Raw genomic sequence first — 27,923 nt, 5'->3', positions numbered from 1 at the left:
TTTATTTGTCCGGATTCTTGGGTTCAATAAGGAAATTTTGGTTATTTTACCTTTGTCATCAGAGAATTTTGTTTTATTTGTCTGTATTCGTGGGTTCAATAAGGACATTTTGAATAGTAGACTTTTCTCAAGGGAGAATTTTTTTGTCTGGATTCTTGGGTTCAATAAGGACATTTTGAATAGTAGACCATTGTCAGGAGAATTTTGTTTTATTTGTCTGGATTCTTGAGTTCAATAAGGACATTTTGGATAATAGACCTTTGTCAGGGGAGAATTTTATTTGTCTGGAATCTTGGGTTCTGTGTGTACATTTTAGATAGTAGATCTTTTTCAGGGAAGAATTTTGTTTAATTTTTCTGGACTCGTGGGTTCAATAAGAAAGTTTTGGATACTTGACCTTTCTCAGGGGAGAATTTTGTTTTATTTGTCTGGATTCTTGGGTTTAAAAAAGACATTTTGGAAAGTAGACTTTTGTCAGGGGAGAATTTTGTTTTATTTGTCTCGATTATTGGGTTCAGACTTTTTCACTTTGGATATTCCATCTTTGTCAGGGGAGAATTCAGTTTTCTTTGTCAGGATTCTTAGGTTCAAAAGGGACATTTGGTTACTTTATCTTTGTCGGTAGAGAATTTTGTTTTATTTGTCTGGATTCATGTGTTCAATAAGACATTTTGAATAGTAGACCTTTGTCAGGGCAGAATTTTGTTTTATTTGTCTGGAGTCTTGCGTACAATAAGGTCATTTTGGATAGTAGAACTTTGTCAGAGTAGAATTTTGTTTTATTTGTCTATACTGTTGGGTTCAGTCTGTAAATTTTGGATAGTAGAACTTTCTTTTATTTGTCTGGATTATTGGGTTCAGTGAGTTCATTTTGGATAGTAGAACTTTGTCAGGGGAGAATATTGTTTTATTTTTCTGGATTCTTGGGTCCAGTAAGGACATTTTGGATACTAGACCTTTGTTGTGGGAGAATTTTGTTTTATTTGTATGGATTCTTGGGTTCAATAAGGACAGTTTGGGTAGTAGACATTTGTCAGGGGAGAAATTTGTTTTATTTGTCCAGATTCTTGGGTTTAATATGTACATTTTGGATAGTAGATTTATGTCAGGTTAGAATTTTGTTTTATTTGTATTGATTCTTGGGTTCAATTAGGACGTTTTCAATAGTAGAGCTTTGCTGTGGGATGTATGGCAAATGTGTTTCTGATTAATCAATAAAACACTGATTGGCCGTTGGCTAGGCAGGAAGTATAGGCGGGGCAAGGAGGAGAATAAAGCTGGGAAGTGGAAGGCTGAGTCAGAGAGACACTGCCAGCCGCCACCATGAAAAGCTGCATGTGAAGATGCCGGTAAGCCACGAGCCATGTGGCAAGGGATAGGTTTATGGAAATGAATTAATTTAAACTGTAAGAACAGTTAGCAAGAAGCCTGCCACGGCCATACAGTTTGTAACCAATATAAGTCTCTGTGTTTACTTGGTCGGGTCTGAGTGGCTGTGGGACTGGCAGGTGAGAGAGATTTGCCCTGACTGTGGGCCAGGCAGGAAAACTCTAGCTACAAATGGCGTCCAACGTGGTGGCAAGGGTTTCCACCTAAAAACTGAGAAAAAAGATTCTAAAACGAAGCTAAAAACAGCTTCCTAATTGTCTCTCTCAAATGAGCGGCAGCTGCTGGTTTCAGCTACTGATGGGTTTCTGGCGTGCATGCTCAACCTGCAGTATGGCGGGAATCAGGCCTCTGCAAGTGGCACATTAAGCTGCGTGGTGGATTTAGCCTTTGCAGGTACAAAACAAAAAAAGAGGTTTTTGGGCTACACGCTGCTTGGATAAAAGCATAGACCCACGATAGCTCCCAGAGCTGGCGGTAAACGTAGCCATGTTGGGAAGCTGAGGTGGGCGGAGCCAGCAGCCACAGCTGCTGCAGTTTAAGGCAAGAGATTCACAATAAGACAGATTCAGATGTAATAATTTACAATGTTTGTAAAAGATACGTAGGCTTGAAAGAGACAAAAAAGGTGATATATAGAGTTATAGAAACAAATACATAGTTTTAAAAAATAAAGTCATTAAAGAGACAGTAAAGGTAGTATAAAAAATAAGCCACATAAAAATGGATATTACACAGAGAATCTGGATTGTGTTGTCTTTGGGATTTTTAACTGCAGAAAAACATTTGAGTGTAAAAGCTGTTGAGTTATGCCAAAATGTATATTTTAAAGGTACCTTTTCTTCAAAATTTGGATATAAGGATATGTTGCTTTGGAAAAGAGTCTCTGCTTTTGTTCCCACAGAAAGCCAGAGGCTATGGATTTGTTCAAGATTAAGATACATCAGGTTTGACCAGCCAAGACCACCTGAAAGGTCTCCGATGACACGATGGCCCAGATGATCCAACATCCAGAATTGTTTCAAGGCAACTGGCTTAGACAATATAGCCTCATGGACTACTCCATGATCCTAAAATTTTCTTTGTGTCCCCATAAGATACAGCGCCCCCCTCCAGCAGGAATTAGTAAGAGAAGCTACGCCCAAATTCCCAAATTATATGTAATTTTACTTTGTTAATGTTAAAACCTTCCTTTTTGAAAAAAAAAGGGGGGGGATTGCTGTGGGATGTTTTGTATGGCAAATGTGTTGCTAATAAGTCAATAAATAAAACACTGATTGGCCATTGGCTAGACAGGAAGTGTAGGCGAGACAAGGAGGAGAATAAAGCTGGGAAGTGGAAGGCTGAGTCAGAGAGACACTGCCAGCCTCCACGACGAGAAACAGCATGTGAAGATGCCGGTAAGCCACAAGCAATGTGGCAAGGTATAGATTAATGGAAATAGATTAATTTAAGCTGTAAGAACAGTTAGCAAGAAGCCTGCCACGGCCATACAGTTTGTAAGCAATATAAGTCTCTGTGTTTACTTGGTCTGGTCTGAGTGGCTGTGGGACTGGCTGGTGATAGAGATTTGTCCTGACTGTGGGCCAGGCAGGAAAACTTAAGCTACACTTTTCCCATCATTCTCATCCACTGTCAGGTTCAACCCAGCACAATATCACTAAAGAATGACCTACTGTCTCAGGTGTTTGTAATATTTAAGAAAGAATCCTGGGAAAACTTTTGCTGTCTAACTCACCCATCTGCCCAAATGGCTAGACCTGCAGTTACCTGTCTATTTATATTGTTCAAAGTGAAACCTGGAGCATGTTGCTAAAAGACACAAGGATGGCAGCATATGTTGAATGCACAATATGTCTAGATTGTCTCCTCTTTGAGCATTTGCCAGAGATGGATGCATACTTTTATTAAAGGTATTTTTCTTTATTAATATTCTATGTGTGATTTCTCCCTGGGATGTCATATTAATTCCAGGAGAGCTGCATTTTCATCCTGTTTGAAAAAAATCTAACAAACAATGCTGCTATGAACATAGTCGAGCATGTGTCCTTGTGGTAAAATTGAGCACTCCTTGGGTATATGCCCAAGAGTGGTATAGCTCGGTCTTTAGGGAGATTGATTTCCAGTTTTCTGAGAAAGCACCATACTGGTTTCCAGAGTGTCCATACAAGTTTGCACTCCCACCAATAGTGTAGGAGTGTTCCCCATGCTCCACATACTCTCCAATATAAGCTGTCTTCAGTGTTTTTGATCTTAGCCACATTTAGTTTTGAAAATGATCCTATGGACACCAGTGGCAGACACTTGAAATTACTTTAAGTGGTATTGTATTGTTCTAATTCTCCCTTTCTTGTATGTAATTCAGGTTTCTTCTTTTTTTGTGTGTGTGTGTGTGTGTGTGTGTGTGTGTGTGTGTGTGTGTGTATGTCTGTGTTTGTGTGTGTGTGTGTGCATGCGTTTGTGTAGACTGTGGCATAGGCTTTAAAACTCTCAATGATCTTCCTTCTTCTGTGTCCAGTTTGCTGGCATTATAAGAATGCACTGCCACTTCCAGCTTGAAAAATAATTTTTATGATCTAAGTCTCCTTTTCTTATGGTGCACAAGGAGGCAAGGAAATGGTGTCAGGACCCCTGGTACTGGAGTTACAGGTATTAGTGACCCTTTAAATGTATTGGGAATGAAAGCTGGATGTTCCAAAAGCATCTTCAGTGCTCTTCACTGGTAATTAATTTTCCTACCTATGTTTTTCTATTCTTGATTATGTTTCCCATCCAAGGTAACCCAGTCATTGTTAGACACCAGATGCTGATTAAAATGTGGAATTCTCCAGAGAGAATGAACCTCAGGCAAAGATGAGATCCCTAGTTATTTATCTAATACAACATGGTCAGCCTATTCTCTCTCTCTCTCTCTCTCTCTCTCTCTCTCTCTCTCTCTATATATATATATATATATATATATATATTATATATATTATATATATATATATATATCCAACAAAAATAGGTGCAGCAGGTTGTATTAATGTATATCATCATACTTATTCACCTACACATAAGTAATAAGTTGGAAAGTATGTGGGAAGGGATAGAATCAAGAGATAAAAGGGGAAAGTGATGTAATATCTCTTGCTTATCAATTTATGGAAAGAAATTTTAAATGAAAAGGGGGCTAGATTGACAGCTCAGCAATTAAGAGAACTGGGTGTTTTTATAGAGGACCCAAGTTCCATTCCCAAGACCCACCAGGAGCTAACCATTTGTTGTAACTTTAGTCCCAGGCATCTTCTGCCTCCTTCTGGCCTTGTTAGGCACTACACAGAGACACATACAGGCAAAACATTGTATACATAATATTTTAAAAAGTTAGAAAAAGGAAACAATAAAAGTTTTTACTATGATGTCATAGCCCTTAGCCATGAAACAAGCCAGGGCTCGTTCAAATGAACTCCTGCTGGTGTTGCATGGAAGCAGCTGTGCCCCATGCTAGGCCAACCTGCTCAGAGGGAAAAGCAGTTTTGTTCTGAGGTTGATATAAATTATTATAACCATCTATCTAGGAGCAAAGGAAACAGTGCTATTAGGTGACTTTTCCTTGAAGGTTTCTGTATTTGTGTTCTCTGTCTTTTGTATCTGTGAGAATTGTGGCAATGGTACAGATATATTTTAGACCAAACATCAAAATTGACAGGTCACATAGACTCCAAAGCAATCTACTTTTTACTGTGTCATTTCCTTGATTTTCAGCTAAGACCTTGTGGTACAAGATGCACATGTCAGAGACATTTCTTTCCGTCATTTTTATAATTAATATATGTTCCTGCATAATGTTGAGGTAAGAATATCCATAAATGTTTCTGCTTTTATATTGTGATCATGATCAGAAGTGGATTTGTTAACTGAGCATGCTTAAGAATATGCAGAGTCCTACAGGAATGTGTCCAGGCTCCCTACTCAAAAACCACATGCTTCCTTTGTTTAGCAAAAGCATTGTTTTGGAAATGACTCCCATGATTTCCTTGCATTCTGCAGTGAGGAAATCTTTCTCATTTTATCTGTCTTGTCTGTTGTGATGGCTAATCTTTTTTTTTATTTTTTGTTTTGTTGGGTTTTTTTTTTTTTTTAGTTTTTTGAGACAGAGTTTCTCTGTGTAGCTTTGCATCTTTCCTGGACTCACTTTGAGGACCAGGCTAGCCTTGAACTCATAAGAGATCTGCCTGCCTCTGCCTCCTGAGTACTGGGATTAAAGTCGTGTGCCCCCACCGCCTGGCCTTGATGGCTATTCTAAATAGTCAAGCTGACTACCTCTTTTTTTGGGGGGGGGTTTGAAACAGGGTTTCTATGTGTAGCTTTATGTCTTTCCTGAAACTCACTTTGGAGACCAGACTGGCTATGAACTCACAGAGATCTGCCTCTCGAGTGCTGGGATTAAAGGCGTGCATCACTACTGCCTGGTTTGCTGACTACCTCTTTAATTAATTAAAACCCAAAAGTTTTGTGTACACCTGTGAGGGATTTTTCTTAAAGGTTTTGAAGTTAAAGACACATCTTTAATATGGATCATTTTAGGTGATAAGATCCACTTTTAGCTGTTTGGTGGCAATGTACACCTTTAAACCCAGGAAGCAGAAGCATTTGGATTTTCTGAGTTTGAGGGCAGCCTGCTCAACAGAATGAGTTTCAGGGTGACAACAGTAAAACCTTTCTTGAAATCACCAAAAAAACAATCAACAAAGAATAAGATCCAACTTCAATCTGGGTAGCACCTCTTGGTGTCAGCCTACATATATAAAAGATATTGAAAAAGGAAGTTCTCTTTTCACCTGCTTGCCCTAGCTCTGATTATCAAGTTTTTTGTTTACTAGCATTAGAGCCTACTTCCTTAAAATTGTGGTGTATACTGAAGACCAGGTGAGATGGCCAGCCTCATGTACTGAATAACTACTGGACTTTTCAAATTTCCATGGGTGGACAGGCATTGTTAGACTAGCTCGACCACAGCTTGTGAAACATTCTAATAAATCCACTTTGTACACACATGGAGAGATTCATTCTACCAGTCCTGTTTATTAATAGTCTGATCCTGGCCATTGGCAGCACTCAATGTCCTGACGTAAAAGCTTATTCTTAAGGGAAATTTCCACCCACTACCCTCTCTCTCTCTCCTGCTTATCTCCCAGGAAATGTGAGCACATTTGGATTCCTCCCTCTCCCCCTACTTTTTCCCTCTTTCTCATCCCCTTCTCTCTTCCTCCACTAAATAGACCTCTTCACTGAGTGCTGTCTGAATGTCATTTTTGTCTGTCATCAGCAGCAGGGAACCTTGTCTCTCTACCTGCCAGAGCCTTCTCTATACAAATCATAACACTGTTCATGTACAGAAGCTTGAATAATGCAGTGGTTTTTTTGTTTTGTTTTTTCACCTGCCCTAGGAGTAAGACATTCTGATTAATAACAGTGCTTGTATACATATTCTTCGTAGCTCCATTATGCTTTAAATATTCAACTTTCTTTGAAGCTTACCCTTTATTATTATTCATTTGCCAACAGTGTGCTCTGATTTTCAGGAATAAAAATCCTAAAGCAATGAAGCCATTTCTGATGGGAGAAAGACCTATTATCTTGTTTGTGATCCACTTCCTGCATTTCTTTCCTGGTTGTATGAAGTCCCTGTGACAACTAGGTAAAAAGTGGGTTCAGTTCACCTGACCTCAACTTGAAGTCACAAAACAAACATCTCCTTTTTTGTCTTTTAATTTCTCTTTAGTTAATATTCTGAGCACCCTTCCACCTGTGTGACATGGAATCACTCCACCCGACATAGTATAGTGGGCTGTACATGCTAGCCACACTGTGTCCAGGATGAAGAAGGGGAAGTGCCTACCAAGAGCAGAAAGATAGCAGAGTCTGCAATTGGAACCAGGGACAAGTCCTATTGAAATGCAAATGTTTAGAAAAGGTCTGGGTCTGTGGTGAAAGGCAGGATCAGAAACCATTGTGCTGTGACTTTAAGCACAGTGTAACCCTATGGGAGGTGCTCTTGTGGGCTTCACTAGCCAATCAGGCCCTCCAGGTGACCTGCCAGTCAGAAGTGGTGCAGGGTTTTTCCAGCTGCTAGCTTCAAGCTTGACTTTGAAGAGAAACTGACAGCAGCAGCTTTGTGTTGTGTGCTGTGCTGTGTGTGCTGGTGCAGAGAGCTGAGCAGAGAACCTGGGTGAGCTGGAAAACCACCACATTGTGAGTGAGGTTCAGGAGCCAGAGCGGTGGGGTCTTCTAAGATCTGGGGGGGAAACTTCAGCCAGAATCCCTGTCCTGTGAGGTCCCATATGGTCCTTGAAACTTCCTATTCCCAGGGCAGGCCTCTGGATAACTTTGCTCTGTGGGCCGAATCTGTTTACAGAATTGGGAGTAGGGAGGTGTGTATAGAAACATCTTTGTAGTCAACTTCAACATGCTTTTGGTGCACTCATTGCAAGCAGGCCTACTTTTTCCAGTATTTTCTAGAGGTTCAGCACTTTGTATTTAACTTTCATGTGTAAGATCCATTTATAGTTAATTTTGTGGAGGTTGTAAAAGGCATCTCATGTGTTGCATTGCACTCTACAACTAAGGTGTGAGAGAGAAGAGTTGAAATGGTGATATAAAGGATTTATTAATTCTTAGAAGATAGTAAGTCTCACAAAATAGAATTTAACTGAGGGAGTACTGCCTCAGAAAAAAAAAACTTGCCAGGCAGTGTTTATGCACGACTTAAATGCTAGGACTCAGAAGGCAGAGCCAGGTAGGTGTCTGTGAGTTTTAGACCAGCCTGGTCTGCATAGCAAGATCCAGGATAGGCACCAAATCTACATGGAGAAACCCTGTGTTAAAGAAAAGAAAGAAAGAAAAGAAAACCACTCAAAGTTAAGAGTATTGTAGCCAGGCCTGTTAGAGATTAGAACAATAGGATACACATTTGTTCACCAGGATTGTCCAGAATTTTGGCTGCAACCAAACAATTACAAAGGAGCCACGCGTGATTTACAACAAGCCACCAGGCCTAACACTGTATTAAAGAATGGGACTCTAACAAACTGTTCATTGAGGAATTACAGGGTCATAACCAACCTTAAGTCCTCGCATGCCAAAAAATTCCACTTTTCTTCTTAAGAAAAAACCAAGGTCTGCCATATGGGCAATATGACACCCGGTGACAACTATTTAAATAGTAAAACACTAGCAGTTCAGTGGTGGTGCATGACTTTGCCCAGCACTCACTCAAGAGGCAGAGTCAGGTTCATCTCTGTGAGTTTGGGGCCAGCCTGGTCTGCAGAGTTATGTCCAGGACAGGCTCCAAAGCTACACAGTGAAAACCTGTCTCAATGGAAAAAAAAGAAAGAAAGAAAAGTAGAACACTTACATTTCTTTAGGCCCTCAGGCAGGGATTAGGAAAATTCTTAGGAGAGCTAGTAACAGCCTGGGGACTGGGCCTTGGGAGCTTTCCCTAAAGCCATAACATATTGACAATAAAACAGAGCTCCTTCCCTAAAACCAGGAATATACTTTGAAAAGCAGGCAATGGTTTTGAATCAGGGCCTTTGTGGTGGGGTTGCTTCAGATCCCAAGAATCCAACTCTTTCACCAAATATGGCTATGGTTATCTATCCACAGATCACTGTGGGCTTATTCAGTAATAGTCTTGAGATATCCTGTTTCACCATATGCAGCATGGTTTGATTAGCCTCCTCTCTGAGTCTATCCTGTTGTATGATACTTTCTGCTGACTTCCTAGAAGTTTCCCATTTCCTTCCATTTTGCCCCTAGAAGTAGTACAAAGGTGCTATTCTTCTTAAGAAACATAGTTGACATGAGACATATCTTGTGCAAGACCTTCGCACCCCAGCTTTTATATTTTCTAACTTATATTTTGCTTTTTTTCTCATCCCTTGTGATCTTCACCTCAGGACCCTGTCACTTAAGAATGTCCTGCTGTTTCACATCACTAGGGTACTTAAGTAATAATTTTGGAAATGTCTTTACTGTGTAAATTTCCCATGTGTACAAGGGGGTAGACTTGCAGTCTTCTATCCCTATTTAAGTTGCTCAATTTGCAACCTGGAGGCTGAACCCCTATGTCACAAGGTTGATAGAATATGTGGAAGGCAAAATTTAATCACAGCAGGATAAAAGCAAGGTAGAACAAAAAATGGAACACCAAAGGTGATTGTGTTGGTAGGTGGAACCTGAGAATGTTGTCTTTTGAAAGAATGTGGATGATATCAGGACTTTAGGGGGCGAAAATAATAGAAAGTTTCACAGAGAACTTTACTAACCTGACTTGATGACCAGGAAGATACAAATGTTAAGAATAATAGCAGAAACTGGAGACTGAGAGTATATAATTTCAGTAGGAAATAGACTCAATAAAAATTAAGCAGCCAGGCAGTGATGGCCCATGCCTTTAATCACAGTGCTTGGGAGGCAGAGGCAGGTGGATCTCTATGAGGTTGAGGCCAGCCTGGGCTAGAGAGTGAGTTCCAGGATATGCTCAGAAGCTACATAGAGAAACCCTGTCTAAAAAAATCAAACAAAAAAAAACATAAATTATTAAGCCTGGCTGTGGTGTTGCACACCTTTAATCCCAGCACTTATGAGGCAGAACCAGGTGGATCTCTGTGAGTTTGAGGTCAGCCTGTGCTACCTGGTGAGCTCCAAGAAAGGCACAAAGCTACACAGAGAAACCCTGTCTCTAAAAAACCAAAAAAATGAATGAATAAATAGATAAATAGATAAATAAATAAATAAAATAAGCTAGAGGCATTTTTGTATGATATTTTTTCTACAAAAATTTTTTTGGCTTTAATTCATGGAAGGATTAAACAAGGTAATTCCTACTCTAGAAAGCAACTTCATACAAAACCTGCTGCACCTGTGGTCCAAGCATGTCAGTGTCCATCTGAATTAAGAAGTCAAGCTTTGCAAGATCACCCATCATCTACTGGTCCTGGAAACAAGAAAGAATCAATATTTAACATCACGGATTCTTAGTCTGGGGGTTCAGTTCAGCACTGTTGCAGAATTCTATGTTTAAGAGTCAGAAACCCAGTGAGGAGACTGTGAGAGTCCATCACATGAAGTTGTGAGGGTGAAGCCTGGTGTTGCTGGTTTTTGTTTTTTAACTCTTTACTCTTTTGGGGGCCTGCCACTCAGCTCTCAAATAAATCACACACAGGGAAGCTTATTCTTTTTCATAAGTGCTCGGCCTTAGTTTGGCTAGTATCTAGGCAGCTTTTCCTAACTTAAGTTTTCTCATGTACCTTACACCTCTGGGCTTTTATCTTTCTCTATTCTGTATATCTTTCTTTACTTTTTACTCCATGGTTTGCTGTGTAGCAAGGTGGCTACCCCCTGGTGTCCTCTCTTTTTCTTGATCCTCCCTTTTTTCTTTTCAGTTTTCTCTTCCATTTTGTTCTCTCTGCCAGACAGCCCTGCCTAACTTTTTCTGCCAAGCTACTGGCTGTTAGACCAGTTGGTATTTTAGACAGGCAAAGTATCACAGCCTCACAGAGTTAAATATATGCAACATAAAAGAATGCAAGTTACTTTTGTATCTTAAAATAATTGTTCCACAGCATAGACAAATATAACACATCTTAAAATAATATTTTGCAACAGCCTGGATTACATTTTGTGATCACATGATGTTGGGATACCTAAGGTATGGGACATCTCCCATGGAGCACTAGCTGCATATATGGAGATGAACTAAAGAGAGAATTATATGAGAAGTTGCATGAATGGGGCCATCTGAGACTGTTGATAATAAATCCTCATGCAACTGAGATAGAGATAGAGAATTTGATGTCTGTCCTGCTCTATTTAAGTATTGTCTTTGCCTAATCTTTCCTTGGTATGTCTCCATTTCTCTACGTTATACTTTAAATGGTTTTCTGTGCCATTGTATTTTGGAAAGTTATAATTCAGTTTCTGATTTCACAAATGTCACCATCAAGAGACCATCTTGTATGTCAGAAGAGACTTTGAACATTTGAACATAGTGTAGGGATGTGGCAAACTATGAGGATCATTGAAGTGACTAAATGCATTTTCTTCCTAGATGATCACGAGCCTATAGGTACCTGGTTTAGAACATCTTTGATTGAATGAAAAACCTCTCAGACACAATGATATATGTGAACACGTGTCTCTCCTTGGTGACTTTCTTTTGATTGCCTCTTTAGTTGGAGGAGCCTTTTGGGAGAAAATTCCTCACTAGTTGTGTGATATGCATCTCTATAGCCTCAACTGATTTCCTGTTCTTCGTGTGTACTGAGTTGTGTTTGAAACTAATCAGCCAGCTTCCTTGGATTGTCATGCCTTCAACACCATTAGGGATTCTATCTCTGTATCACATAAAGTTGAGTAGAAGCAATTGCTATTCAGTGCTAAGGCAGTTTGTTAACCTGGTCTTTTAATATTTTTGGTATTTTTTGAATATAAGATTTGTCTGTGTAACCCCGAGTGTCCTGAAAGGAGTTCTGTACACCAGGCTGGCCTGGAACTCACAAATCCCCCTGATTCTGTCTCCCAAGTCCACAGATGAATGTGTGTGAACATTCCTGGCTGTTTTGTTTTTATATTATTGGATGATGGGCCTGGGATGTAGGATTTTGTAAATGTCAAGCATATGCTGTTGTACTGAGCTCCACACATATCTTAAATTTTTAAATTTGACACAGGTTATCATTCTATTTCTCTATTTGGCATGTATTCATGATATTAACATTCTTGAGCCTTCTGAGTCATTGCATTGCAGGTACATGTACTTCCTCCTGCCTGTTACATTTGTTTTGAATTTTGAAATGGATATGAGTATTTTATCTGAATGCATGGATATGCACCATGTGGGTACCTGATCATCACAGTGATCAAAAGATGGTCTCAGCTGGGCGGTGGTGGTGCATGCCTTTAATCCCAGGACTCAGGAGGCAGAACCAGGTGGATCTCTGTGAGTTTGAGGCCAGCCTGGGCTACCAAGTGAGTTCCAGGACAGGCGCAAAGCTACACAGAAAAACCCTGTCTCGAAAAAAAAAATGATGGTCTCAGTAACCCTGAACTTGGAATAAAGGATAGTTGTGTTCCCTCATATAAGTACTGGCAACTGAGCCCATCTCTAAGCAAGACCAGCAAGAGCTCTTTACTAGCTTGCCATCTCTCTTTCATAATCTGTGTTGATTATTTATGGTCAACATTTATATGGCTAATGCTTTCTTCTTTCCATTTATAACTATTTAAACATGCACTACTTTATGGTAAATTGTTACTTATGTTATAGTTTGAATTGTGGCACTTCAAGATTCTTGAGGAATACAGAACTAAAGTAAATGCATAACTCTTTGTAGGAACTTCAGTAAAAATTGCTTAGTTCTTTCTTTCTTGTTCTGCTGACTTTTGCTTGGGAGACAGGGTCTTAACATGTACTATAGGATTTCCTAGACCTGATTGCATAGACTAGGCTTGGATTCAACTCAGACGCAGATATACCTGCCTCTGCCTTCTGAGTCCTGCCGTTAAAGGAATGAGCCAATACACCCAGTTTGTCCATCTTATTTTTCCTTATAGTTAGTAATTGTTGATACAATTTCTCTGATGTGTACTCTGTACTGTTGATTTATTTACTTGTCTCCCTATATTTGTTAATAAGCATTTCTCTTGCAAGGTGATATCCCATTCAAAGGGTACAGAAATTACAGAAGTGATTCTCCTATTCAGCTTCCTTCTAAAGGGACTGGTTGATTACATATAACTTGTATGTCATGAAGTAAGTGTGGGGAGCATCAAAATTATATGACTATACGCTCAAAGAAGTATACATTTACAATGATGTAAGTATTATGGTTTCTCTTGTACACATGTATGGGATATTTTAGAATGCAGTGACCTATGATGATGTGCATGTCAATTTCACTTGGGAAGAGTGGACTTTACTGGATCATTTCCAGAAGAGTCTGTGCAAAGATGTGATGCTGGAAACCTACAGGAACCTCACTATTATATGTAAGATAGAGTTTTCTTCACATATTAAAATGAGAGGACAACTGTCCTTAGGTTTTGGATGCTCCTCTGTAATTTGATTGAGAAAGAATATTAGGTGAATGAATCAGTCATATTCTAAGTTTCACTGAAGATAGTAACATAAATTTTGGATAGTTTTAAAGAAAATAACATATATTTTCTGGTACTGTATTTTAGGATACAATTGGGAAGACCATAACACTGAAGAGCATCTTCAAAGTTCTAGAGGAGATGAAAGGTAACTTTCTTTTTTTTTTTTTTTGGTTTTTCGAGACAGGGTTTCTCTGTGTAGCTTTGCACCTTTACTGGGACTTACTTGGTAGCCCAGGCTGGCCTCGAACTCACAGAGATCCACCTGGCTCTGCCTTCTGAGTGCTGGGATTAAAGACGTGTGCCACCACTGTCCGGCATAAACTTAATTTCTTAAAAGGATACAAGAATAAAGGACAAATTGAATAATAAATTTTATTTGCATATTAAAATATTTATACAACCACATATTTTTCAAAATTGATTATGGGGACTAAGCATTTGTTTATAACATTGTCTCAGAACCACAATCAAATGTCAGAGAATTGCCTCATTCTGTAAACTTGTTTCCCCTAAGCCTGAGGACCTGAGTTCTTTCTCTGGGTGATCCATACTACTTCTACAATTGTTTTTTTTTATTTCTATACTTGGGCGTTGACATATGTACACTCATACATCAGCACATACATACATTATTTTTAGATTTGAATAAGTTTCATTGAGGTCCTTTGCAATTAAATGATTCCATAGGTTTCATCACTAGAACTCACATAGGGGAAGTAGAAAACAGAAAAATATAAATTATCTTCTCGGTGCTACATACACATCCTGGCAGGTATAGACAAACAAATGCAGTTCAAACATTTTTAAGTGGATGAAAATACCGGCATGGAAAATAACCCAATTATTGAGAATATATAAAATGATTTGCCCATTTAAATTATGGAATTTTAAGAAATAATTCTGTTCTTCAAAACAATTATGGTTTCTTTTTAAATATTGTTTTATCCTTTCATTTTCTGATTCCATTGTAGGTCACTTAGAAACCCATATTTCTGGACTTAGAGGTGCATAAATGTAATTCCAGCACAGGGAGAATATGTTGGGCCAATCTCTGTGATTTTGAGGCCATCTTGGTCCCCATAGTGAAACCAGGGCAGCCTATTTGGCCACATTCTGTCTCAAGAAAATTCCAACAGAAAAGCATATCTCAAATTATGGGATTTTTCATAATATAATATGGCTGGATTGTGACTGGTTTCAACAAAAGCTTTTGTTATCTTTACTCACATCATGAGAAGTGTGTTACCAATGAAAATAAAAAAAATATAGAGAGTCCATTCACAGAGGAATAGAAATCCATTGAATCCTTTGACAACCATCTAGAGGACACTTTCTTCACCTTCAACTCACATAAGACAGAAAGAGCAGTAGAACATCTTCATCATCAAAATTATAATGACATATTTGTGACATGAAGAGTTAGCTCAGTAGTACTGGTCCTCTTGAGTACCCAAGTTTGATTTCTAGCACCTACATCAAATTTATTTCCACGTACTTGAGTGCATTTGCCTTGCCTCTTAGGAGACCAGACATGCAAATGGTAAAAAGACAGATATGTATGTGATTCCAAATTGTAAGAAAGGCTTTATTCATATGCCTGTTAGCTTAGAAAAGAATGAAATTTAATTTAAGTGCATAAGTTTTGCAAGTTAGTATACCATGTTCATGCTAGGTACCAATGGTGACCAGAATGTGGTGTCTGATTCCCCTGTGACTGGAGGTATTGTCAGTTGTCAGCTGTCTTGTGAGAGCAGGGGATGAGAGTCAGGTCCTGTTTATAAATGGTAGTGCCCTCAATGCTGAGCCTTCTATTCAAGCCTATGAACATGTCATTAATAGGAGTAAGGGGTGGATGGCTGATCTAAGTTCATCCTTACTCCAGCCCAGGTTGCTCAGAAGATATATAAGATTGATAGAACCTGAAACTACTTCACACTTGGTGCTCCAAGAATTTGTTTTTACTCTTTCCCAAATGAGAAATTATTGGTTGAGGAGCAGAGTATACAGTCATTTCAATTTTAGAAACACGTATCCATCTCCAAGAGTCATACATTGTGTTAATGTATCCATAAGAGCCATGTGTTGTTTCTCTTTGAACTTATTCCAGTGATGGCCCATCCTAAACGTGGCAAGTTTTCCCTAAGCCCTCACATAACAATCAAATGCTTGCAATTATCAATTCCATTGACTCACAGTTTTATGCCACATACAATTCATATTCAAAATCTCCATTTTTTACAGCACATTATCACAAATGTTAGGAAAAAGGACTGTATAACCAGAGACAGTTCTGACAAGGCAAGACCCAAGGAGGTTTTTTTTAGGAAACATTTCTGCTGGAAATATGAGACCAGATATAACTAAGAATATTCTGGGTAAAAATGGATGACCAAGAGACTTCAAATTACTATTTAGAATGCTTTGTGTTGTAGGATATAAAACTAGCCCCCTGTATCGAATGTTATGCTGACCCCTGAGACAGTCACACCCTATCCTCATTCAGTATCCTGCTATTTTCTGGTTGTATTAAAAAAAGAAAAAACTGTCAAGTGATTTAACCTCTTAAAAAATCATTTACACTTAAAATATGGAATGAAATAGGATTTTTACCCACCATTTAAAAATGTTAATACAGCTTCTAAAAAACTCACATTTTCAAATAGTTGGTTAAAATATTCCTCTGGATTTTACAAGTAGCGAGGCAGGGATACTGAAAGACATGATGGATAGTTAGTCAAACTTGGCTTCTTTCTCTTCCACTTCAGAGACTGGACTCTGTTTTTCAGTGTCTCCAGTTTCCGCTGGCAGATCTGTAGTTGTTGGTCAGCCACTTTAGCCTGTTGCCTTTATTTTCCTCTTCCCTTTTGTTTGCACTTTTCTGTGTGATGATTTATCTCATGGCCTTTTCCAGTGTTGCATCCACCTTGGCAGAGGCAGGCTTAGATAACAGTCTCACCGAGCATGACTTGGGCTCTGACTTCACCACTCCTTCCCCTTGGGCAATGATTGTGGTGTCACTGGGTAGGAGGAACATGTGATGTTGAACCTGTCATGGTGCTGCACTGCCTTAGCTGCCACCACATGAACTGCAGGGCCAGTGGGAGAACTGATCCAAGAGTTTTCTAAACCCAAATCTCCACAAAATGAGGAGAAAATACAAAGAATACAAAGAGGAGAAGAATTGACACTGAAAGTCTTTAAAAGATGATTGACCATTTAATCCAAGCCACAAGAGTGAGTTTATCTCCAATGTGGTAAATAGGCAGCAATCGGAGCCCAGAATCTCACATGTCAGGTGTTCCCCTTCTTGAGTTTATACCTCCTATAAGGAGAGAAAAGGAACTTGCAGGTGTAAAGTCTGACTTCTCTGAATGTGATCACTTTCTGCTTCCCTGATGCCTGCAAAACATTCAGTTTGGAGCTCTGAATGGTGGTGACTCTAGAAGACATCCAGGTTATAAGAAGATCCTGAGACTAGAACTGAAGTCTGTCTAAGGCTAAGGAAATCAGGCATCTACAAAGAGCTGTGGAGTTTTGAAGAATTTTTAGGGATGGACCTTTGGGTGTGAAAGCCCAAAGTTCAAATGCCAGAGCAATTTCTGAGGTGTACCTGAGGACAAGCTGGCATGAATTGTACTCAACAATCACTCATCTGTGGGAATGAGCTATCTCCATATGCTGGAAACCATGGTTGCTTATAACTCCAGTTCCAAGGGCTCTGATTCCGTCTTCTGGTCTCTGCAGGTACTGCACACAGACACAAACAGGTAAATACCCATATAGTTAAAACAAAGTTTAAAAATGAAATTCTTGTTGGAAGGTGGTGATGCACACCTTTAGTTCCAGAAATTGGAAGGCAGAGCACTGTGAGATCAAGGCCAGCATGGTCTACAGAGTGAGTTCTAAGACAGCCAAGGCTACACAGAGAAACTTTTAGTTTGAAAAACTAAAAAAAAATAAAAAATGAAATTCTTAAAAGCCAGGTTCTGATAGTGCATGCCCTTAATCCCAGCACCCAAGAGGCAAAGGCAGGTGAATCTCTGAGTTCAAGGCCAGCCTGTTCAACAGAGTGAGGTCCAGAAGGGCCACTGGAGCTACAGAAAAACCAAAAGAAAAATGATATTCTCTACAGTAATGTCACAGCCTTGAGTTGGTCAGCAGTCAAGGCTTAGTTAAAATGAATTTGTTTTGGTCCTTCATAGAAGAATTTGTGGTCTTCTGAGCCAGCTTATTTGTAGGCAAAAGAAGCCTTATTCTCAGGTTAGTATAGCTCAGAATAGAATAGAGACCTCCATTCACAGTATGAATAGGTGACTTTCCCATGCCTGTGTTTGTATTTGTGTTCTATGTCCTTTATGTGAGAATAATGGCATTGATACATTCTTTAAATGTAGGTTTTACGTTATATATTGTGATCTGTTTCTCTTTTAAATCATGCATCATGATATATTTATATTTAGATCATACTGCATGATCAAAAAGATAATTTTGCTCTATACATCTCCATCTGCCTAAGTGGCTAAACTTGCATTCTCTTGGACCTATTTAAATTGTTCAATGTGCAACCTCAAGCCAGAACTTAAGAGAGACTTAAGGATGACAGCACAAGTGGCATGTAAAATCTGTTCCAGACTGGCTTCTCTTTTGACATTAACCACCACTTGATGCATGTCATTATTTAAAATATTCTTGTTCATTAAACTTTTAGGTGTGCGGAATAATTTATCCCAGGGGAAGCATATTCTCTAAGAGCAGTACCTCCAGCCTTGTAGAAAAATAATTCTGAGACAAACTTTCTTATGTTGGATCAGATAGCCATGAACACAATCAATTTCATTGTGTTGTCCTTGTGATTGAACTAACTACAATTTTAGATTGAAGAACTCAATTACCACTGAGATTTTAAATTAAAAAATTGGGTTATGTAGTCAACTGTCCATTTGAGTAACAGGAAAAGGATTTTTGTGTGCTTGGAGACTAGAATAAAAAGAATAGTTTACTGTGTACTCTGCTGGGGGAATCAGGGCAGGCAAACAGCTGCAGAAGTCACCATTATGAAACAGGACCTGATAGTGGCAGGATCGATGATTTTGTAATTCCCCAGCATATATTGATCCATGTCATGTGAGTGAAGGCAGGGTAGATTTTGGGTGTACAATTTGGGAAGGTTAGCTTGAGCAAATGAATATTGAATTTTGAACAAAAAAAATTATCCTATGCAGATATCTTCAATCCAGCTTGTGATGGTTATTTCCATTAGCTGTAGCTGTGTGTGCCAGGTCACAGGTCTCAGCAGCTAACTTTGCACATAGGGCCATGGTGATATGATATCTTATTAATACCATTCTCTCTACCAGAGAATGGTGTTCTCTTTTTGAACACCAATAGAGCCATGTGTTTTTTCAATTCTATTCAAAAATTTGGTCTAATGTGATGGCTCAGTGTGTGGGTAAAGGTGCTTGGCCCCCAATCCTGGATCTGCAGGGCCAATGTGGTGGAGGGTGAGAACCAATTTCCATAAGTTGTCCTCTGACAGACAGCTCTATGGACATGTTGACTTGAACCCTGTCCCTAATAAAATAAAAATGTCATGTGTTAAAATGTCACCACAAAACTCAGTATTTGCACAATCAATGCTAATTAAAATATTTCAGCGAGGTGATGGTGGCACATGCCTTTAATTCCAGCTCAGGAGGCAGAGGCAGACAGATCCCTGAGTTTGCAACCTGGTCTACAGTCCAAGTTCCAGATCAGTCAGGGATACATACAGCTACTCTGTCTTGAAAAAAACCAAACAAACCAAAAATTAAATAAATAAAAATAAATATTTCCAAAGCATATCCTTAATAAATTCAGAGTGAAAATGCCATGTTTTGTAACCAGATAACATCCCTAAATATCATGCATGAAGCCCTTTAGGAAACTGGAGAATAGCCACAAGGTAAGGCAGGACATGGTGTTCAGGACCTTGATGACCCTCAACATCAGCACACCCTTGACACATACTCATGATTCCACAAAGTCAAACCATGGGAAGGTTCTACACTCTCACGTGAAATATGGAAGGGCTGGGTTACATCTCCACAGGCCTGTGAACACACATGACCAACAAACAGGGTTGGATATGGTAGCCCAAGACATTAATCCTAGCCTTCAGGCAGAAAGAAGCAGATGGATCCCTGAGTTCTAGGCCTGTAAGGACTATGTTGAGAGACCCTGTCTGGAAAAGAAAAAGAAAACTGCATAATGGAATATTGGTCTTTTTGAAAGCAAATCAAGAAATTCTGCTCATCAAGAAAAAACTGCTGGTTGCAGATGCTGGCAAATGGCTGTAAATAAATGCTCAGACAGTAGTGAGAAAATGTCCAACTTAGAAAATATTTGAACAGAAAAGTAAGCAATGATATGAAAATATAATGACCAATGAGTGGGGCTGTGGACATACTCGGAGGGTTTGAGCAGTCATTCTGCAATCCTGAGGACCTGAGTCTGAATCCTCAGCACCTACATAAAAACAAATCCTGGAATGTCATGGAAGCCTCTAAGTCCAGCAAGGGATGAAGGACATAAAAGTATCCTGAGAGCATGTGGTTCAGTGAAACTCTGTCACAAAATGAAGATACATGTTATTTCTCTCTGGTATACATGTTTGCACATAGGGTTATACAATCTGGCATGGTCACACCTGTGACACACACACACAAACACACACACACACACACACACACACACACACACACACACACACAGACAAGCAATGAGTAGAAGGCAATGCCCACAATCAACTGATGTGGAGATGGTGATTGAAATTAGAGGAGAAACTGTAACTCAACATAAATCCAGTTACTCTGAACCTGATACAAGAGAAAGTAGGAAGTAGTCTTGAATGCATTGACATAGGAGATCACTTCCTAAATATAACACCAGTATCACAGTCACTGAGAGAAACAATCAATCAATGGGACCTCTTAAACCAGAGAAGCTTTTGTAGAGCAAAGAACACAGTCAACATGACAAAGCAAAAACCTGCAGAATGGAAAAAGATCTTCACCAACCCAACATCTGACAGAGGGCTGATATCCAGAATATATAAAGAACTCAAGAAATTAGACATCAAAATGCCCAACAGTCTAATTAAGAAATGGTCTATAGAGCTAAACAGAGAATTCTCAACAGAGGAAACTCAAATGGCTGAAGCACATTTAAGGAATTGCTCACATCCCTAATCATCAGGGAAATACAAATCAAAAGGACTGTGAGATACCACCTTACACCTGTCAGAATGGCTAAGATAAAAATCATTGAAAACCGCTTATGCTGGAGAGGATGTGGAGCAAGGGGAACTCTCCTCCACTGTTGGTTTGAATGCAAGCTTGTACTTTTCCACTTTGGAAATCAATATGACAATTTCTTAGAGAATTGAGAATCAACCTCACTTAAGACACAGCTATACCACTCTTGGGCATACACCCAAGGAATGTTCAATCATACCCTTAGGGCACATGCTCAGCTATGTTCATAACAGTATTGTTTGTAATAGCCAGAACCTGGAAACAACCTAGATGCCCTTCAACTGAAGAATGGATAAATAAAATGTGGTACATATATACAGTGGAGTACTACTCAGCAGAGAAAAACAATGACATCATGAGGTTTGCACACAAATGGATGGATCTAGAAAAAAATCATCCTGAGTGAAGTAACCCATACTCTTTCTGACAAACATGGCATGTACTCACTCATAGGAGTGTAATAGATGTAAAACGAAGGATGACTAGACTGCTACTAACAACTCCAGGGAGACTACCTAGAAAACAGGACCCTAAGAAAGACACAGGGATTGCCCAACAACAGAGAAATGAATGAGGTCTACATGAGCAAACTGATGGTGGGGGGGGGGTAATGAAGGCCAAGTGTCGGGGGAAAAAAGAGGTTAGGGGGGCGGGAGGTCCCAGCTGGATCAGGACCAGGGAGGGAGAACAAGGAAAAAGAGACCGTAATAAATGATGACCTCATGGGAGTAGGAAGAAGCAAAGTGGTAGAGAGGTCCCCAGAAATCCTCAAAGATACCTCAACAATAGACTATTGGCAATGGTCGAGAGAAGCCCAAACTGACCTGCTCTGGTGATAAGATGGCTAAACACCCTAACTGTCATGCTAGAACTCTCCTCCAATCATTGATGGAAGCAGATGCATAGATCCTTTGCCAGGCCCTAGGTGGAGCTCCAGGAGTCCAATCAGTGAGAGAGAGGAGGGATTGTATGAGCGAGAGATATTAAGACCATGATTGGAAAAAGCATAGGGACAAATAGACAAACTAATGGAAACACATGAGCTATGAACCAATAGCTGACGAGCCCTGATCTGGATCAGACCCTCTGGATAAGTGAGACAGTTGATTAGCTTGAACTATTTAGGAGGCCCCCAGGCATTGGGACTGGAACCTGTCCTTAGTGCATGAGCTGGCTTTTTTGGATCCTGGGGCCTATGCTGGGATACTTTGCTCAGCCTAGGTGAAGGGAGGAAGGGACTGGACCTGCCTCGACTGAATCTACCAGGCGGAGCTGAATCCCCAGGGGAGTCCTTGCCTTGGAGGAGATGGGAATGGGAAGTTGATAGGGAGGAGGGCGAGGGGGGATCCGGAGGTGGGAGGACAAAGGAATACATGGCTGATATGTAAAATTAAATTAATTATAAATTAAAAAATGAAGTGCTTCTCTCATCAAAGTGCTAAAAGAAAAAAATCTATTTTTGTAAGATTTGTGGACTCTGCTGTCTGCCCCCAGCATGTAACAGGATCCTCTTAAATTCTGATTTTTTTCCATGGAAAAACTTTTACAACTCCCAAACATATTCTGTTACAGTAGTTTATTTAAAAATTTTTCTCCCATTTAAATTGGGGTGGTTCATTTCCACTCAAACAAACAAATGTTCCAAATAAGAATAGCAAGACAGAGAAGAAAACATTAATCGCTGGACTCAATATATACTACTTGAGTTCTAGTAAGTCACCAAAATCGTTTACGTGCTTTTATTAAAATACAACAATGGGCACAGGTGGCATTTATTTGTTGTTAGATTAGCCAGATAAGGATTAGAATTCTGAGATTGGAACAGGCAAACACAAGTCTATATTTAGGATCAAACATGTTGATTTCTACCTTCCCTCTCCATCTTCTTTGCTTTTAGCATCTGAAAGTGGTTAATCAATAAAGAATAGCTAGCTGGTGACTCTTTCCAAATGGCAAAGGACAGGAGCCATGCACAATATTTGGTAACAGTCATGAAGTGAAGTGTTGATTTTTTTCAACCAAGTGAAGTGATTCTCTGCTCTAAAGCATCATTTTCAGCACTTTTTATAAGTTTATGATCTGATTCCTCTGTTCCCAGAAAGAGATGTTCACCAGAAAGCGATGTGCAGCTTAGCTCGTACAAATGCTAGGTCATCACCCACACCAAAAGAAACAAAAAAACAAAAAAACACATGCAAACAAACAACAAACAAAGTCCCACTTATGAAGGAAGTGATTTTATAAGTCATGCCTTATAACAACACCCATCTCCATGGTTCAATCCAACTTCTCTAGGTAGAAGAAACTGACATGCAGAGAGGCTAAACTGCCAAGACATAACCAAGAATTTCCTGTGTGTGCCTGCTCTCCTGCCCTTGTTTTGCACTCTGTTCCACAGACCTGCATTCTAAACCTGTACCTGTGGTTATTTCAGACCTTATTCTTCTTGGATAGCTTTTGATGTAGCTCAAAAGGGCCTGTTTCATGTCCTAGGAGGAGAAGGACAAAAATCAAATTGACTTTTCACATCTGATAAGGTCTATTTACCTTTGAAGGAGGAAATTCGTCAAAAATCTGTTTACATAAATATTGATGAAGAAGCACAGAAGTTAGAGGGATACAGAGAAATTTTCACAGGGGTGTGTGTACATCACCCCTGGAGTTAATCTCCAATCTAAGGTAACTAGTGGGCCCATTGCCAGTCATTATTTACACCCACACATACCTGGAATTTAAGGTACTATTTGCTCTCAGGTTTAAGGAGCATCTTCTGATCTTCAATGAAGGACATAGCTTAAGATTGAAATTCAAAGTCAAGGCTGTGAATTCAGACCCAATTCCCCAAATCTGAAAAGTTTAATGGTCAGGAAATTCAAAGAAAAATTCATTCATTGAAGTGTAGCTTGTTGTATATAACACGGTGGAAGAATTTAGCATTGTACTTGATAGGGCAAGACAATATCAGGGGACATTTGTTGACAGGGTGAAGTGGTTTGTGAGTCTATGGGTCTCTCTGTGTCTTTGTAAAACTTTGACATGGAAACACAGGTTGGGTTCAGGAGAAAGTAGGATCTCTTCCTCTGAAACAGATATGGGGCTGTTGAGCATTTCATGAAATACACGTCTCACTGACTTGTGAAAACCTCTCTGTCATAGAGTGCTTTCCTAACATCTTTATTACACTGAGTTACCAGGCTCATCAACTTAGAATGTTACGAAGTGATCAAATTCCACAATTCTAGGTAATAGTTCCACTTTTGGGAAATTGAGGTAGAAACTCAGCTAATCATATCCCATCCACAGCCAAGAGCAGAGATAAACAAATGTACGCATGCTGCCTGTTTGCTTATGCTTATGCTCTAGGTTCTTCATATGTACACAGCACAGGTTGCAGACAATGAAATGATTCTGTTCATTTTTGGGACTATTAACAATTAACAATTAATAAAATCAAACAGAGACATGTGCAAAGTAAATCTGATCTATATAATTCCTCATTGAGGGTTGCTCTTCCCAGGTGACTAGTTTGATTCAGTCTGATAATAAAAAGTAAGAATCTCACTGCTCCAGAACCACTGCCAGGATTTGAAGAGATTTCTGCTTGCATACAGAGCTGTGGTCCTCATCCTCTGCTTCACCACCCGATTGGGGGTTGAATATCAGATATCCTGAAATCAAATATTTGAATTATGATTCATAACAGTAGCAAAATTAAAGTTAAGAAACAATGAAACAATTGTGTTTAGGGTTCACCACAACATGAGGAACTACTGTTAGTGCTATTTAAAGGGTCAGAGAGTTGGAAAAATTAAGAACCATTGATCTAAAGTGTCCAGTGGAACCCTGGTGTCTATGTTTCTAAATATGAATGGTCTTGCAAAGCATTTTCCTGAATATCCTTTTCTCTATAGGAAACTCATGTTCTGTGTGGAAGACTCCAGATGTCTGGCCACCTTTACTACCCAGTAACAGTAGCCTACTTTGAGCTACTCAACAGAGAGTACAACACCCACTACACACATGCTGATGACACAGATGTTAATCACACTGAGCTCCATGACCATATCACATTCCTAGGGGTACTTGCTCCTAGGCTGTTTCAGCCTCTTCCTCTAGCATAACTCTGCCCAGATGTTTCCTGTAGACTCTTTACCAGGAAATTGTTTAAAAAGTGTACTTCTCTGTCAGCATTAAGTCTATAATTTCTTTTGCCCAAAGAGATAAGAAAATGCAGGTATTTATTATAAACTATAGCATATATAAATTTCTATGATATTATTACCTTGTGTACATAGAATTACTGTAGGAAATAAACATTCAGTTCAACACATGGAAAGAACTAAGGGATGTCCAAATAATTGGGGAGAGATCTCTGGTTTTGGATGAAGGGGATGCTGCAGGGCTTCCCTTGTATCCCAGCAGAGGCTCCTGCAAAGGTCAGCTTGACTTCTGGTGTGTTATGAGGAAAGCTCATTAGCAGGGAAGCAATGTCAGTTCTCATGACATCTGCAGCTCTTCCCTGGATATTCAACTGTATCCTGGAGAGCCCTGGCATCCTCTGTGATGTCACCTATGTTGTGGCAACACCCACTGCTCTTAGGAAGCTTATTCAATGTCTTCACCATGTACTGATGAACATGATGGCATACTGAAGAGTCTAATTCAGAAAGAGATGGAAAGGGTAGAGAGACCAGAGGGTGACAGAAGAAAGCTGACCTTCAGTCTCAGTGTAAAACATCAAGAAAGAAATGGTCGAGAGGATCATGTAATGAGTTCTGTGCAAGAAAAGGGAAGCTTCCTGAAGGAAGTGGGCCTGAGCTGAATCTTCAAGTAATCGGGAACAGAAAGCTGGAGTCTCTGGGAATAAACAGAACTTCCCTGCTTGTCATAGCTCTTGAAATTCAAGAATTCCAGGATATTAATTGTTCTGGCTCAGAAGTCAGAAACTGGTAAGGCCAATGCTTTATGCTGGGAACTCTTGGATTTCATCCCTTTTAGAGGATAGGCATTAATGAGTGAACATGAGATCATCATGAAACTGGGAGGGATTAATGAGGTGTGCCCATTTCAAGGACATCACTATACTTCAACCACATTGGCTAACATTAGGTACTTCCCAGCTGCTCTGTGTGTCCTGAGTTGTCAGTGAGGTGACTTGTTGAATCTGGTGACCACATTCTGCCCTTATATGTCTTCTCCATCAATAGTTATATGGTTAGAGTGATCTGTCAAGATATTTGGGAAACCTCTAAATGACTGGGATGATTGTGAACTATGGCAATTTTCTCCTGACTCGTAAACCCACAGGCTTGTGGACTCTGCAGCCAAGTTGAATTCTGAGTCTGCAGCTGTGAATAATCCTGAAGAGGCTATCTCCTTGGTTACTTGGAGCATTGCTATGAGGGCAGAGAGACCCAGAAAGCTGAGAAAAACACTTCCTTCAAATAGAGAAGAGAGCTGAGTTGCCCAGAGGGGGCATCTGAAGCACAGGACAAAACAATTTGGGGTGTCACTGAGACATTGGTAAACAAGCTTTCCCAAACATTTGATTAGGACTCAGGGTGGTCTGTCCATCCTCTTTGCCTTGTCATACTGCAAGTTATTTTGTGTTCATCTATCCACAAGGAGCACAAGGGAGCCATCATCCCACCAAACCTTCCTCACCAAGATGAATGTGCAGAGACTGATCAGGCAGCTACAACAAATGACAATAGAAAGAAATTAGCAGTGAGATCGCCTGATCTTTATCACAGAAGAGATCATGAAAATAGCTATTCACTCTTTTAAACCCTGTGGTTTTAATCTCAGGTCCACTCTGTCATCATTAATTTATTTTATATAAGGTCTGTGTTTCTGGTAGGCTGCATCTTCAGGGTATGCCTTTGCCCAAAATCATGTCTCTGAATTCTTCCCAAAGGCAGAAACTCAAATGTGGACGGGAATGTCATGAGGACATAGACTATTCTGCTTCTTCTAAAAAAAAAACAAAAACTGAGCCTGTGGCATGAGTTATTGTACTCATGGACTGAGGCAGTAGTATGTGAGTTCCCAGCATGCATTTGATGAGATTCTTTCAAGTATTGGCTATTGTGAGATGTTAGTTGCTGTGAGTTTGAGTTAATTTTTTGTTACTTGCTTTAAAAGGCCTTGTACATTTGATTCTCCAAGCAGCACTTGGAGAGGCCTGGTCACACATCTAAATGTGTGGATACAGGAACTGAGACTGATCCCTGCTCCTTTTGTTCCCCTCTGAGAGGACACACCTGCATTCATTTGTTCAGCATCCAATTGATAGAGTTCTCCCACTCTCACTCAGTCTCTCTTTCTCTGTCTCTCTAAGTATCTCTTTCTCTGTCTCTCTGTCTCTCACATATATGTGTACATGTTGTGTATTTTTCTATGTGTTTGTGCATGTATCACCCTCCAGTCCCTGTAGTCAGGGATCTATGGTTGGACATGAGCAGTTCCCTATCTCACAGTTCCCAGGTGATACCTTGGTGAAAATTGGGAGCACCACTTTGAGCATTATAGTTCCGCCATTGTACTTTCTGTAGTGACACATAGATATACCCTTGGGGAGTTTATAAATCTGTCATGATGTTGCGTCCCATCCTCAAAACTGTTCATGATGTTATTTTGGTCTCCATTTTGACAAGTCCCATCATCAAGAATTTCTTTATGAAGACAGGAGAAACATCCTCACAGACTCTAGAGGGTACACACCTGTGGAGTAGACACCAGGGAAATTCTTAGACAGCTATTTCGGCAAGCCTCCTGAGAGAGCTCATGCAACTCCACCTCCCATCATCTAAACAGCCTGCCTCTACCGGTGTAGGGTCAGCATAGGTGTAAGTAAGTTGTTTTTAAATCTGTGGGTTGGTCCCAGGTTTGGGTACCAACAATATAAGTAAATTTGTTGCAACAACTCTGGGGGAAAATGTCCTGACTACCTGGGGAGTCAGGCAAGACCTTGATCTGCCTAGGACAGCTCTGATGGCTGGAACTGCAAGGAGACAGTTTAGCCCTGGAGGACGAGGTATCCCACACACCTTGAGCTGCTCATAACAGCAGCTCTGCCCTGAAGGTGTCCTGGACACC

General features: G+C 39.8%; 1 long non-coding RNA gene across 1 annotated transcript; it reads right to left on the bottom strand.

The window, feature by feature from the left end:
- Nucleotides 1–24,293: 24,293 nt before the first annotated feature.
- LOC131901517 (uncharacterized) lies at nt 24,294–25,434 on the bottom strand. Its single transcript, XR_009376764.1, has 2 exons — nt 25,108–25,434; nt 24,294–24,493 (listed from the first exon to the last, which is right to left on the bottom strand). It is a non-coding gene; the product is annotated as an uncharacterized LOC131901517 (long non-coding RNA).
- Between the last annotated feature and the right edge of the window lie 2,489 nt (nt 25,435–27,923).

The sequence above is a fragment of the Peromyscus eremicus genome, unplaced genomic scaffold, assembly GCF_949786415.1.
Source record: "Peromyscus eremicus unplaced genomic scaffold, PerEre_H2_v1 PerEre#2#unplaced_104, whole genome shotgun sequence".
Lineage (NCBI taxonomy): Eukaryota > Metazoa > Chordata > Mammalia > Rodentia > Cricetidae > Peromyscus > Peromyscus eremicus.
This window is presented reverse-complemented; position numbering and strand designations above follow the sequence as displayed.